General features: G+C 41.7%; 1 long non-coding RNA gene across 2 annotated transcripts in view; it reads right to left on the bottom strand.

Annotated features, from left to right (window-relative positions):
* Positions 1-15,540, bottom strand: part of LOC141258358 (uncharacterized) — a 39,452-nt gene extending 23,912 nt beyond the window's left edge. The window contains exons 1-2 of one of the 2 annotated variants that reach the window (XR_012318301.1): positions 15,387-15,540; positions 8,657-8,771 (exon numbers count right to left, since the gene is read on the bottom strand). This is a non-coding gene — a long non-coding RNA (uncharacterized lncRNA). The remainder of the gene's footprint in view (positions 1-8,656; positions 8,772-15,386) is intronic. The other variant, XR_012318302.1, reaches the window with a different exon arrangement.
* Positions 15,541-16,236: the final 696 nt, after the last annotated feature.

The following is a 16,236-nucleotide window of genomic DNA, read 5'->3' as shown; positions in this document are numbered from 1 at the left end:
TACCCAGCAGCAGAAACCCGCCGGCAGGGGATTTCAGGTCCTCTGGCCATAGAAGCCCGGAGGCTCAGTCACGAGCAAGGGACCAGCACCGCCATCGAGGAGTGGGGGCTATCAGAAGGCCCCAAGTCACCAGCCATACGGGTGAGCACCACACGGTACACTCAGGGACATGGGCTACTTCCACTCGCTTACAGCAAGGTAGCCAGGATGAGTGCGGATAGACGGGGAGGCCTACAACTCCACCTGGCCAGGGGAACTCCAGTTTGCTCACAGACTGATCAGGCCTCTTATGCTAGCCAGTACTCCCGGGAGGGTCTGCCTTATCATCATCAGTAAAGACCCTGAACTGCACTGCAAAGCCTCTGAGTCGTTCCTGCTGCGCTCGTGCACCATCACTCCCATCATCCACACTCAGTACCCTGAGGCTATACTCCTCCCGTGGGGAGTTATACTACACTCTGCTGCCCTCACAACATCAGCCTCAGAGGTCTGCTCAGCAGCGGCGGGTCTTATTGACCGCAATTCACGGGTGGCGTAGTCGGACATTGCATTATACTGATACAGAGACTGCCACAACCTTGGTCTGACAACCCTGAGCCACGGGACCGGGTCGCCACTACTACTCCCAGCATTGCCCTGAAGCCCGGTCTAGAGTGCCCCACGGCCCAGGGGGTGAGTCACATACATATGTATATACCTATACATATATATTTACTTATTTATTGTTAATATTGTATAAGATTTCTTTATATTTTCTTCCACAATGGGTACAGTAGGCACTGACTTGAAAAGACAAAGAAGGGGAATGTCTGTGATTTCAAATCAGGTTTGTTAACAAGATCCATTGATTTCCATTGAAGAATTGGTGGATGTTTCCATATTTTGGTTTTCCCTATCAACACTGATGTAATATTACTGCCAAAGTGCCGTACTATGTGCAGGTGGTGGTTCTTCTTAGATGGTGAGGCATTCCTCACTGACTAGAGATGAGCCAATTGATCAACGGCAAATTGGCTTAGAGTACAATTTCCTGAAATTCGCAGGTCCTGGCAAATTCAAATAATTTGCAATTTAACTTAAGAAGGAAAAAATGCTAGCCGTCATTTCACACACTGCTGAAAATTGTGGAAGACAGAGATACAGGCTCACGGCACCATATTCTATAATTGCAGAAAAAGACATGGACCGCACATCCATGCACACAGCACCAACACTAGGTGAATAGATGTAAAAAACTCACCTTCCACAAGATCTCAGACTGTTAACTGATAACAAAATAGGAGGAATCCCTCTTGCAGTCTCTTGCTGTTGGTGCTGTGTGGCGGCCATTGATGCTGTGGTTTTGGGCTTGTGGGGAGTGTGGGGCGGTGTGGCCTGGAATCATGGGGACTCAGCCTCGCAGCACGGATGCTGTGGGGCGCTAGGTCGCTGGCCCTGCTGGTGCACTGTCGCTGATACAGTGGTCTGCGCATGGCGCTGCACCTTTTAGGCTAGGGACCCACTGAGAGGTTCACTTTGACATGGTAGTGGGCTTCATACAGAATTACGGTTTTTACCTTGTGGCACCCGTATTGGTGTAGCACAAATCCATTTATATATTATATAGTGGGCTTCATACAGTCTGATCATAATGGTAAACGAAGAACCTCAGTTTGTAAATTTTTGCCTGGTGGCATTAGATCAAAGTATGAAATATTGGTTGTGTGGTCCATGTCTTTTTCTACTGTTAAAGCTCATGGCACCATATTGCTTTGTAGCTGTTACATCACAAAGGCTACTGAAACCCATCATGGATACTATTGCAGGGACTATAAAAGATAAGAGCAGGGAAAACACTGGCCATTTTAGAATTTTACAGTGTAGGGATAGAAGGTCAGAGTGCACCGGTCATTATAGGGATAGATAAAGGCTTAAACTTATTGTGGTGTGCTACTGAAGTGCTGAAACACATTGAAAATGTGAGTGGTAGTCTCATTCTGTGAATAACAATTCAAAGATTCAAGTAATAGGGAGGTGCTGGACCTGCAGAGTCAGTAGGACTGTGAATTGATTGATCCATGATATATTGCTGCAGCACCTTAATAACACAATTGTAATTTTATTCTTGACACACTACAAACAATGAGAACAGTTTAACCCCTTTACAACCCAAGGTGGTTTGCACGTCAATGACCAGGCCAATTTTTACAATTCTAACCACTGTCACTTTATGAAGTAATTACTCTGGAATGCTTCAACGGATCCCTCTGATTCTGAGACAGTTTTTTCGTAACATATTGTACTTCATGATTGTGGTAAGATTCCTTCGATATCACTTGCGTTTATTTGTGAAAAAAATGGAAATTTGGTGAAAATGTTAAAAATTATGCAATTTTCAAAATTTGAATTTTTATGCCCTTAAATCAGAGAGATATGTCACACAAAATAGTTAATAAATAACATTTCGCACATGTCTACTTTACATCAGCACAATTTTGGAACCAACATTTTTTTTATTAGGGAGTTATAAGGGTTAAAAGTTGACCAGCAATTTCTCATTTTTCCAACAAAATCATTTTTTTAGGGACCACATCATATTTGAAGTCACTTTGAGGGATCTTTATGACAGAAAATACCAAAAAGTGACACCATTCTAAAAACTGCAACCCTCAAGGTGCTCAAAACCACATTCAAGAACTTTATTAACCCTTCAACTGCTTCACAGGAATTTTTGGAATGTGGAAGAAAAAACATTTAACATTTAACTTTTTTCATACAAATGTTAATTTAGACCCAATTTTTTTTATTTTCTCAGGGGTAACAGGAAAAAATGGACCCCAAAATTTGTTGTGCAATTTCCCCTGAGCATGCAGATACCCCATATGTGGGGAAAAAACACTGTTTGGGTGCACGGCAGAGTTTGGAAGGGAAGGAGCGCCATTTGACTTTTTGAATGTAAAATTTGCTTGAACAACTAGTGGATGCCATGTTGCGTTTGAGGAGCCCCTGATGTGCCTAAACAGTGTAAACCCCCCACAAGTGACATCATTTTGGAAACTAGATCCATCAGGGAACTTATCTAGATGTGTGGTGAGCACCTTAAACCCCTAGGTGCTTCACAGAAGTTTATAACATTGAGCCGTAAAAATAAAATTTTCACATTTTTCCCACAAAAATGTTTTTCAGCCCCCAATTTTGCATTTTCATAAGGGTAACAGGAGAAATTGCACTATGCAGTTTGCTGTGCAATTTCTCCTGAGTAAGCAAATATCCCATATGTGGGGGAAAACCACTGTTTGGGCGCACGGCAGGGTTCGGAAGGGAAGGAGCGCCATTTGACTTTTTGAATGTAAAATTTGCTTGAATAATTAGCGGACGCCATGATGCATTTGGAGAGCCCCTGATGTGGCTAAACAGTGGAAACCCCCCACAAGTGACACCATTTTTGAAACTAGACCCCCCAGGGAACTTACCTATATGTGTGGAGAGCACCTTGAACCCCCAGGTGCTTCACAGAAGTTTATAACATTGAGCTGTAAAAATACAATTTTCACATTTTTCCCACAAAAATGTTTTTCAGCCCCCAATTTTGCATTTTCATAAGGGTAACAGGAGAAATTGCACTATGCAGTTTGTTGTGCAATTTCTCCTGAGTAAGCAGATACCCCATATGTGTGGGGAAAACCATTGCTTGGGCATATGACAGGGTTTGGAAGTGAAGGAGCACCATTTGACTTTTTGAATGTAAAATTTGATTGAATAATTAGCGGATGTGCCCCTGATGTGCCTAAACAGTGGAAACCCCACACAAGTGACACCATTTTGGAAACTAGACCCCTCAGGGAACTTATCTAGATGTGTGGTGAGCACCCTGAACCCCCAAGTGCTTTACAGAAGTTTATAACATGGAGCCATGAAAATAAAAAAAGCTAACTTTTTCCACAAAAATGATGTTTTAGCCCCAATTTTTTTATTTTCACAAGGGTAAGAGGAGAAAATGGACCCCAAAAAACGTTTGTGCAATTTCTTCTGAGTACGCCAATACCCCATATGTGGGGAAAATACAGTGTTTGGGTGCACAGCAGAGTTCAGAAGGGAAGTAGCACTGTGTGATTTTTTGAACGCAAAATTGTTTGGAATGGAGAGTGGACACCATGTCATGTTTGGAGAGCCCCTGATGTGCCTAAATAGTGGAAACCCCCACAATTGACTCCATTTTGGAAACTACACCCCTCAAGGATTTTATCAAGGGGTATAGTGAACATTTTGAACCCAGAGGTACGACGCAGAATTTGATATCATTAGGTCATCATATTGAATAAGCTATCATTAGTCTTGAGCGCAAGGGCTTGCTACTTGAGTTTGCATCGGGTACTCAGGTATGCACCATGTATCGCAGGTGCTCGAGTGACATGCTCGAGTCCTCGCCCACATGTTTCACGGTTATTAGACACCCAAAAAAAAAACATGCGGGGATCGCTCGTGCATGGCAGGCAATCCCCGCGAGGTTTTTTTGGCCGCGAAGCATATTGGGCGGAGACTCGAGCATGTCACTTGAGCACCCGCGATACTCAGTGCATACCCAAGCACCTGATGCAAACTCAAGTAGCAAGCACTTGCGCTCAACACTAGTCACCATATCGACCCTACCCCAACCCTAACCCTAGCCCAACCCTAACCCCAACCCTAACCCTAGCCCAACCCCAACCCTAGCCCAACCCTAACCCTAGCCGAACCCTAACCCCAACCCTAACCCTAGCCCAACCCTAGCCCAACCCTAACCCTAGCCCAATCCTAACCCCAGCCCAACCCTAACCCTAGCCCAACCCTAGCCCCAATCCTAACCCTAGCCCAACCATAACCCTAGTCCAACCCTAGCTCAACCCTAACCCTAGCCCAACCCTAACCCCAACCCTAACCCTAGCATACCCCTAACCCTAACCCTAGAGTTTATTTTTTACGTTGTTCCTCGTGCGGTATAAGTGATTAGACGACTTTATTCTTCAGGTCGGTGCGATTACAGTGATACCAGAATCATATCGGGTTTTTATGATTGACAGCTGTCACACACTAAAAGACGCATTTTTTTGTAAAATCTAGTTTTTGCATTGCCATATTTTGAGAGCTATAATTTTTCCATATTTTGGCCGACAGAGTCATGTGACAGCTTGTTTTTTGCGGGATGAGTTGACGTTTTTATTTGTGCCATTTTCAGGCACGTGACATTTTTTGATCGCTTTCTATTCTGATTTTTGGGAGGCAGAATAAACAAAAGTCAACAATTCAGGAATTATTATTTTTTTACATTTTTTTATGCTGTTCCGCTTGTAGTAAAAGTGATAAGGTAGCTGTATTCTTCGGGTCAGTATGTTTACAGCGGTACCACATTTATATAGTTTTTCTATGTTTTGGCGCTTTTACACAATAAAAACTATTTCATAGAAAAAATTATTTTTTTGCATCACTTTATTCTGAGATCTATAACTTTTTTATTTTTTGGCTCATGGAGCTGTATGGAGGCTTGTTTTTTGTGGGACAAGATGACGTTTTCAGCGGTACCATTTTTATTTATATTTGTCTATTTGATCACGTGTTATTCCATTTTTTGTTTGGCGGTATGATGATAAAGCATTGTTTTTTGCTTCGTTTTTTATTTAGTTTTTTTACCGTGTTCACTAAAGGGGTTAACTAGTGGGACAGTTTTATAGGTCAGGTCGTTCCGGACGCGGCGATACCAAATATGTGTACTTTTATTGTTTTGTTTTATTGTTATTGCTTTGTATTGATGGGTACATTATACACTGCTCAAAAAAATAAAGGGAACACTGAAATAACACATCCTAGATCTGAATGAATGAAATGTTCTCATTGAATACTTTGTTCTGTACAAAGTTGAATGTGCTGACAACAAAATCACATAATAATCATCACTGGAAATCAAATTTATTAACCAATGGAGGCCTGGATTTGGAGTCACCCCCAAAAGTAAAGTGGAAAAACACACTACAGGCTGATCCAACTTTGATGTAATGTCCTTAAAACAAGTCAAAATGAGGCTCAGTATTGTGTGTGGCCTCCACGTGCCTGTATGACCTCCCTACAATGCCTGGGCATGCCCCTGATGAGGTTGCGGTTGGTCTCCTGTGGGATCTCCTCCCAGACCTGGACTAAAGCATCCGCCAACTCCTGGACAGTCTGTGGTGCAACGTGACGTTGGTGGATGGAGCGAGACATGATGTCCCAGATGTGCTCAATTGGATTCAGGTCTGAGGAACGGGCGGGCCAGTCCATAGCTTCAATGCCTTTATCTTGCAGGAACTGCTGACACACTCCAGCCACATGAGGTCTGGCATTGTCCTGCATTAGGAGGAACCCAGGGCAAACCGCATCAGCATATGGTCTCACAAGGGGTCTGAGGATCTCATCTCGGTACCTAATGGCAGTCAGACTACCTCTGGTGAGCACATGGAGGGCTGTGCGGCCCTTCAAAGAAATGCCACCCCACACCATTACTGACCCAATGCCTAACCGGTCACGTTGAAGGATGTTGCAGGCAGCAGATCACTCTCCATGTCGTCTCCAGACTCTGTCACGTCTGTCACATGTGCTCAGTGTGAACCTGCTTTCATCTGTGAAGAGCACAGGGCGCCAGTGGCGACTTTGCCAATCCTGGTGTTCTGTAGCATATGCCAAGCGTCCTGCACGGTGTTGGGCTGTGAGCACAACCGCCTTCTGTGGATGTTGGGCCCTCATACCACCCTCATGGAGTCGGTTTCTAACCGTTTGTGCAGACACATGCACATTTGTGGCCTGCTGGAGGTCATTTTGCAGGGTTCTGGCAGTGCTCCTCCTGTTTCTCCTTTCACAAAGGCAGAGGTAGCGGTCCTGCTGCTGTCTTGTTGCCCTCCTACAGCCCCCTCCACGTCTCCTGGTGTACTGGCCTGTCTCCTGGTAGCGCCTCCAGCCTCTGGACACTATGCTGACAGACACAGCAAACCTTCTTGCCACAGCTCGCATTGATGTGCCATCCTGGAGGAGATCCCACAGGAGACCATCCACAACCTCATCAGGAGCATGCCCAGGCATTGTAGGGAGGTCATACAGGCACGTGGAGGCCACACACAATACTGAGCCTCATTTTGACTTGTTTTAAGGACATTACATAAAAGTTGGATCAGCCTGTAGTGTGTTTTTCCACTTTAATTTTGGGGGTGACTCCAAATCCAGTCCTCCATTGGTTAATAAGTTTGATTTCCATTGATGATTTTTGTGTGATTTTGTTGTCAACACATTCAACTTTGTACAGAACAAAGTATTCAATGAGAATATTTCATTCATTCAGATCTAGGATGTGTTATTTGAGTGTTCCCTTTATTTTTTTGAGCAGTGTATTTTTATTTTTGGTGGACTAATTTTTTTTTATATTTTTACTATTTTTTTTTTTTCACTTTCTGACAGTTTTTTTACTTTTATTCTTTGTCCCACTATGGGACTTTCACTTTTTTTTTTCACCATCCCTATGCTATGCAGGCTGTCAGTGCTGCAGATGCAGAAGATACTTTGGTCATGCACTGCGCATGACCAAAATATCTTCCTGCTATCTGGTGACCTGGATGTTGTCATGACGACATCGGGTCATCATGGCAACATCCGGGAAGCCGCGGCAGACAGTGCTGGAGGCTGGGAGAGGACGTGAGTATTGCAATCACCTCCCCTTGCCTCTGCAATGCTGCGATCGACTTTGATAGCAGCATTTCGGGGGTTAATGTGCTAGGAGCGGTGCGGGACTGCTCCCTGCACATAGCATCGGGTGTCAGCTGTGACGATCAGCTGATACCTGGCAGCGATCGCGCCCGCACAGCCTGTGTGCGGGCGCGATCGCAAAGACTTACTAATACGTATCAGGCTCTTAAAGCCCAAGGCGCAAATACGTATTAGTACGTCTTGGGCTTTAAAGGGGTTAATACCTTTCTGTCCTAATTCCGGTTCTAAACAATAATACTGAAACCAAAGCTTGTGTGTCATTTTCAAAATAGCACATCTTTTGCAGAACACAAAAAATTTATAATTTGTTTTCACTACAAGTTGAGAAGCGTTTACTTCTTAAAATTAAAAAAAAGCTAACCTGTTCCTGCTCCCTAAATAAAGGGATATTTTTTAGAAGGCTTGTGAAAAAGCAATCGCGTTTTCACCTACCAATGTGCAAATAGCCTCTTCAGAGAAGAGAATGGGAAATCTAGTGCCACCTATTGGATGTACCAATCCTAAAAGTCAATATTGACCCTGTAATGAACCTTGCCATATGAATTAGGATAAGAAGCCAAACCAGACACTCTATTTGCAGACTATCATTTATCAAGGCACTTGATACTTGCTGAAGATGGATCATTTTTGTACTCTAAATGTGAAAAAGCCATGGCTTCTTCCGTTTCCACTCCCTGCACTGGATTATTTTATACTTTTTAAGCAGCCTAAAAAGTCGGATACTGCAGTGCCTTGTTAAATAGGATAATGGTTACCACAACCTAAGGTTGTATTTGCCTAAAAGAACTTAAAAGGGATTCAATACAGTTCTAGATGTTAGATGTTATAGTCAATTTGAAGTTTTGCATTATCAAGAATCACATTTTTAAGAAAATTAGTTGAAGTTGGTAAATTCAAATTCCAAAAGACTTACCTCTACCAATGGCAGAATATCACAGAATTCAGGCAGAATTTTCCAGAAGAACGTGCCAGGCTATATGCTGTCATAAATCTTACTAGCAAGCATAACATATTTGGGCAGCCTGTATCTGCATTGCAAATGAAAGGAATTGAAAATACATATATGGTACCTCTCTTGTATGCATAGATGGCCTTGTTTGTAAAGCCATTATACTTAAGAAATTACAATTATGTTATGATAATTTTTATTTTTTAGAATTTTTTATTTAATACTTAAACTACCCCAAAATCTGAAATATATTTTATTGAAAGGATTTTCTATAAAGCAAGCAATACACAAAGTATTCCAGTGTGTTCCAGTTAAAGGAAATCTGTCAGTAGGATCAACCTCCTAAGCCGTCTATATGGGCTTGGAGATCATACAAAATTGAATAAAATATTTCCTTGATATCTGCGATCCGATGTGTTATTCCCAAGAAATACATGTTTTTCTTAATATGGACAGTCATGGCCAAAAGAGTTAGCACCCTTGAAATTGTTCCAGAAAATGAAGTTTTTCTCACAGAAAACTATTGCAATTATACGTTTTGTTATACACATGTTTAATTCCTTTGAGTGCATTTGAATAACACAAAAAAAAACCAGAGGAAAAAAGGCAAATTAAATATAATTTCACACAAAACCCCAAAAATGGGCCGGACAAAATTGTTGGCACCCTCAACTTAATATTTGCTTGCTCACCCTTTGGAATAAATAACTACAATCAATCGTTACTATAACCATCAACAAGCTTCTTACACCTCTCAATTGAAATTTGCTACAGCTCTTCTTTTGCAAACTCCTTCAGGTCACTTATATTTGAAGGTTGCCTTCTCCCAACAGCAATGCTTAGATCTCTCCACAGGTATTCAATAAGATTTAGATCCGGACTCATTGCTGGTCACTTCAGAACTCTCCAGCTCTTTGTTTCCATCAATTTCTGGGTGCTTCTTGAAGTATGTTTGGGGTCATTGTCCTGCTAGAAGACCCATGACCTAAGACTCAAACTCAGCTTTCTGACACTGGGCACTACATTGTGACCCAAAATCTTTTGGCAATCTTCAGATTTCATGATGTTTTGCACATAGTCAAGACACCCAATGCCAGGGGCAGAAAAACAACCCCAAAACATCTTTTAACTTCCACCATATTTGACTGTAGGTACTGTGTTATTTTCTTTGTAGGCCTCATTCTATTTTGGTAAAGAGTAGAATGCTGTGCTTTACCAAAAAGCTCTATCTTGGTCTCATCTGCCCACTAGATGCATTCCCAGAAGGATTTTAGCTTATTCACGTATATTTTGGCAAACTTCAATCTAGCCGTTTTATGTCTCTGTGTCAGCAGTGGGGTTCTCCTGGGTTTCCAGCAGTAGCATTTCATTTCATTCAAATGTCGATGGATAGTTTGCGCTGCTTATCCACCATCCGGACTATCCTGCATTGCAACCTTTCATCAATCTTTTCTCTGCCATCCATGTCCAGGGAGATTAGCTACAGTGCCATGGGTTGTAAACTTCTTGATTATGTTGCGCACCATGGACAAAGGAACATCAAGATCTCTGAAGATGGACTTGAAACCTTGAGATTGTTGATATTTTTCATCAATATTGGTTCTCAAGTCTTCAGACAGTTTTCCTCTGTTTTTTGCTCTCCATGCTTAGTGTGGCACACACAGACACAGAATGCAAAGATTGAGTCAACTTCTTCCCTTTTTATCTAATTTCAGTTGTGATTTTCATATTGCACACACCTGTTACTTGCCACAGGTGAGTTTGAATGAGCATCACATGCTTGAAACAAAGTTTTTTACCCACAATTTTGTGCCAACAATTTTGTTTGGCCCATTTTAGTGATTTTGTGCAAAATTATGTCCAATTTTCCTTTTTTTCCTCTATTTTTTGTGTTGCTCCAATACACGCAAAGGAAATAAACATGTGTATAACAAAACATTTGTAATTGCAATAAATTTCTGGCATAAATGCTCCATTTTCTGGAAAAATTCAAAGGTGCCAACACTTTTGGTTGTAACTGTAAATTGGATTTTAAGATCTATGAGCCGGACACAGATCTACCTGACAATCTGCTTCCAGAGATTATGTTAAATGAAATGAGCTTATTTTAAATTAAAATTGTTTTGAACGCTACCAGTGTGAGACATGTTGCTCAGGGAACAGACTGTCAGTCATTACATGTCTCACACTAATAATGCCCGCTGTCATTTAAAATAATCTCTGGAGGCAGATTCTCAGGGAGATGTGTGTCCCACCCATAGATCTTAACTGCTCATTTACATAATAAAAAATGTGGATTCCTCTGGAATAAGACCCCGGATCACAGATATCAAGTTATCTTTATACAACTTTCAATGACCTACAGTACAGACCAAAAGTTTGGACACACCTTCTCATTTAAAGATTTTTCTGTATTTTCATGACTATGAAAATTGTACATTCACATTGAAGGCATCAAAACTATGAATTAACACATGTGGAATTATATACTTAACAAAAAAGTGTGAAACAACTGAAAATATGTCTTATATTCTAGGTTCTTCAAAGTAGCCACCTTTTGCTTTGATGACTGCTTTGCACACTCTTGGCATTCTCTTGATGAGCTTCAAGAGGTAGTCACCGGAAATGGTTTTCACTTCACAGGTGTGCCCTGTCAGGTTTAATAAGTAGTATTTATTGCCTTATAAATGGGGTTGGGACCATCAGTTGTGTTGTGCAAAAGTCAGGTGGATACACATAATAATAAGCTAATAATAATAATAATCTTTATTTTTTATATAGCGCTAACATATTCCGCAGTGCTTTACATACATTATCATCGCTGTCCCCATCGGGGCTCACAATCTAGACTCCCTATCAGTATGTCTTTGGAGTGTGGGAGGAAACTGAAGAACCCGGAGGAAACCCATGCAAACACGGGGAGAACATGCAAACTCCTTGCAGATGTTGTCCTTGGTTGGATTTGAACCACCGTGCTGCCCTACACAGTTGATAGTCCTACTGAATAGACTGTTAGAATTTGTATTAAGGCAATAAAAAAGCAGCTAAGTAAAGAAAAATGAGTGGCCATCATTACTTTAAGAAATGAAGGTCAGTCAGTCCGAAAAATTGGGCAAACTTTGAATGTGTCCCCAAGTGCAGTTGCAAAAACCATCAAGTGCTACAAAGAAACTGGCTCACATGAGGACCGCCCCAGGAAAGGAAGACCAAGAGTCACCTCTGCTTCTGAGGATAAGTTTATCCGAGTCACCAGCCTCAGAAATCACAGGTTAACAGAAGCTCAGATTAGAGACCAGGTCAATGCCACGCAGAGTTCTAGCAGCAGATACAGCTCTACAACAACTGTTAAGAGGAGACTTTGTGCAGCAGGCCTTCATGGTAAAATAGCTGCTAGGAAACCACTGCTAAGGACAGGCAACAAGCAGAAGAGATTTGTTTGGGCTAAAGAACACAAGGAATGGACATTAGACCAGTGGAAATCTGTGCTTTGGTCTGATGAGTCCAAATTTGAGATCTTTGGTTCCAACCACCGTGTCTTTGTGCGACGCAGAAAAGGTGAACGGATGGACTCTACATGCCTGGTTCCCACCATGAAGCATGGAGGAGGAGATGTGATTCTGTGGGGGTGCTTTGCTGGTGACACTGTTGGGGATTTATTCAAAATTAAAGGCATACTGAAACAGCATGGCTACCACAACATCTTGCAGCGGCATGCTATTCCATCCGGTTTGCGTTTAGTTGGACCATCATTTATTTTTCAACAGGACAATGACCCCAAACACACCTCCAGGCTGTGTAAGGGCTATTTGACCAAGAAGGAGAGTGATGGGGTGCTACGCCAGATGACCTGGCCTCCACAGTCACCAGACTTGAACCCAATCGAGATGGTTTGGGGTGAGCTGGACCACAGAGTGAAGGCAAAAGGGTCAACAAGTGCTAAGCATCTCTGGGAACTCCTTCAAGATTGTTGGAAGACCATTTCCAGTGACTACATCTTGAAGCTCATCAAGAGAATGCCAAGAGTGTGCAAAACAGTCATCAAAGCAAAAGTTGGCTACTTTGAAGAACCTAGAATATAAGACATATTTTCAGTTGTTTCACACTTTTTTGTTAAGTATATAATTCCACATGTGTTAATTCATAGTTTTGATGCCTTCAGTGTGAATGTACAATTTTCAATGTCATGAAAATACAGAAAAATCTTTAAATGAGAAGGTGTGTCCAAACTTCCGTTCTGTACTGTACATGCCCTTATAGACAGCTTAGGAAGGTTGATCCTACTGAAAGATTCCCTTTAATTACAAAATGTCTGTTTGTAGATGTTTTCTTACAGTCAAAACATGTCCAACTTCAAAATAACATTTTTTACAGAGTCTGTGATATACACACTACTATATCCATAGTCAGATGAAGGCAAAACTAGTGCTCTTTTGGAATCTATCTTGTCAGTATACAATGGTAGGAAAATTGGTTAATGTAATAGCATACTGCGCTATTCCACCTCCAGAGTAGAGTTAAAAAAAATAAAATAATGCACACTGTCCATTTTTTTATATGGTAGACTATAAGTGACGTGTACCAGAAATAGGGCTCTGTTCACACAGTTTGTTTGAGTTTTGCCCCAGTACAGCAAATTAAAAAAAAAAAAGTAGAAGTGAAACTCAGGTGGATTAATACAAATAATACAAAGTTTTTATTATTCAATACATATTGTAAAAAAGGGGAGATAATAGAAATGTGTCATTGTGATCCTAAGTAAGATGTCATGTTACCAACCCTTGATTGCTAAACAAAGCTCATATATCACTCATGCAATAAATGAAATAATTTCTATTGCATAATCAAAGAACATTTCATATAATAATAAATTAACAAACATAATTAATAGAAACAGTGTACATCTACTGTGTTTTTATATACCAGCTGTTGCACGTAAAAGCAACAGCGAGAGGGGGGTGTTATGAGCTCAGTCCCAGGTTGACTCTCCCTGGCCGCCCGGCATTCTCCCCCTCTTAGTGAAAATCTCATTCATAAACCCTTCTCCCTCTCCTTCATTCGCCCCAGCCACTGTCTGTGCTCTGCTCCTTTCGTGTTCCCCGTGGGGGTTGGGAGGAAGGGGAATGACGAGACCCTCTGTTCGAGGCCGAAAGACGTTCTGCTCTCCGGCACCGCTGCTGCTGCGGCTTCTTCGGCAGATGAGTCTTATTTATGACTGCGCAACAACAAGTGGGGGAGGGAGGGAAGGAGAGAGGGAGACTACACGGAGAGGTGCAGGCCACGGCCTCTGCTCTGGGCGCTGGTCTGTGCCCAAGCCTCGCATCAGTGGGCGGATAGTGAGTGAGTGCAAATCCCACTGCGCCACCGGCGGGAGCGACGCTGTGATCTGGAACATGTCAAGCAGATCACCCCTTCCTCCTCTGCTGCCGCCTGCCTTCATCTCTGCGCCCCCTCCTGTCACATTCCCTCTGTACTAGGGAATTGCATAACTAATACCTGATATGACCGGCTCCATTGTGACACCTGACTGTGTCAAAATTTCAAAGGAATCGGTGAAGACCTTTCGGAGATTTAAGATTTTGAAATTTGCAGTCACCACCACAAAGCTCAGCGCCAATCTTTAGAATTGTGCGGTTTAAATCTAGACACGGATTGCTTCTCGCATTGACAATTATATGTTGAGTGTTCTAGAGTCGGCAAACCAGACAATCTCTATATATACACAGACAATGGAACAACAACAAATATTGTATACACGCAAGCATTGTGAAATTAAATATTTTAGAAACGTGCGCTTTCTCTTTTCTTTCTTTTCCATTTAACCAGACTGAGCCACAGCAACAAGTGGCTGGGTACAGTTAGTTATTAATAGAAATTCATCTCGTAGAGCTCATGATAGTGTCCCAGTAATTTCTGGTATTTTTTACAGGAACCATCTGTACTGATATTCTTGGCAATAAAAAAAAAAATAGAAACCCTCCAAAAAACTTGGTGAACCCCAATTTGGTCAATGTGTCTTTCAGGATTTGCTATCTATTTACAAATGGATCCAGCAAAGCCATCATGGTTCCAGTACAACAAAACGAATGACACATATGTGATCAATGCCTTTCTCCAATATTAAACTGATAATTGTAAGCATTTACTTCAACAGAATGGAAAATATCTTTCACTAAAAAAAGCTACAAATAACGTGTGTACAATAAATGGAATAGAACAAAAAGGCTTGTTGAAAAAAACAGTAAAATGGTAGTAGGACCTTGATAAGAGATTAGTGATGAGCGAGTATGTTCAGTTAATCCTTTCGGCGAGTATACTCGTGTGAGTACCGAGTATCTTCAGCGTACTCGGTGATATGTTTGAATCACTCCCATGTGCATGGTTTGCGACTGTTTGACAGCTTTAATACATGTGGGGAATGCTTAAGAAACATGCATTCCTCACATGTACTAAAGCTGTCAAACAGTCGCAAATCATGAGCACGGAGTGACTCAAACATAACACCCGAGCACGCTGAAGATACGCGGTACTCACATGAGTATACTCGCCGAAAGGGTTAACTGAACATACTCGATCATCACTATAAGAGATGTTTTTCTCTAATATGGTGTGATGATTTTGGAATTCTGTAAGCCAAGAATGAAGGATGGCACGACTTACATTGCAGAAAATCCCAACTCTTCAGACAGCTGCTTACCTCTGGAGAATGGCACATTACTGACCTCCAGTGAAGGCTGAGCTGATCCTTGCTGATAAGTGGAACTAATCTGTCAGTCTTCAGTGTCCGCCTCTATTGACTTGCACTGGGACACCAGGATGGCCTGTTCTGTGCTTAGGACCCATAGACAGTGTGATTCATGAACCATTTACGTGCTCAAAGCAACTTTCCGAGCCTATCACTCATTAACAATGAATCACAATTGTATCTACTGGTTATCAGCAGAGTAAATAGCGCACATTCCATATGTAACACACTCGCTTTGTCCTGCCCTGGTTTTTACTTATAATTTGTCATGTCTACTACAGATTCCTTAGTAAATACGTAATCGACTTCTATTTTCATCATTTTATTTCTTTCCTTTTTTTTGTACAAACATGCACATTTAATATGGAATGGCTTGAATTTCGGGGAAAATGTTATTTATTCCAATATACTGCACACTTGCTATATTCCTAACTTCTATTTATTCTTAGCATCCCTAGATGTCCTATTGCTTTTGAAGACAAATGATCTCTAATCCAAAGATCAGCTCATTATACTGGTTAAAATGACACACAGCCATGTTAAAGAGTAGAGATGAGCGTTGTTCTACTCGAACTGTTCGCCAATCTCAAATTCGAGCTGTTTTGGGCGGTGTTCGAGCCGTTCGGCGAACACGAACAATTTGAGAAAAATTCGGCTGTTCGAGGTTATGTTCGATAACTGTTCGTGCACCAAAATCATAACTGGATTTTTTCTCAGTAATGATGAAAATTAATGTTAATACGCAGTTTGAGTGTACAGCGGGGTGGGGGGAGGGGCAGGGGATGGATCTCTGCAGGATCAA

This window comes from Phyllobates terribilis, unplaced genomic scaffold (assembly GCF_046119375.1).
Source record: "Phyllobates terribilis strain yellow unplaced genomic scaffold, ASM4611937v1 Scaffold_3__8_contigs__length_932513732, whole genome shotgun sequence".
Taxonomy (NCBI): domain Eukaryota; kingdom Metazoa; phylum Chordata; class Amphibia; order Anura; family Dendrobatidae; genus Phyllobates; species Phyllobates terribilis.
Note: the sequence above shows the minus strand (reverse complement) of the source record. Positions and strands in the feature narration are given on the sequence as shown.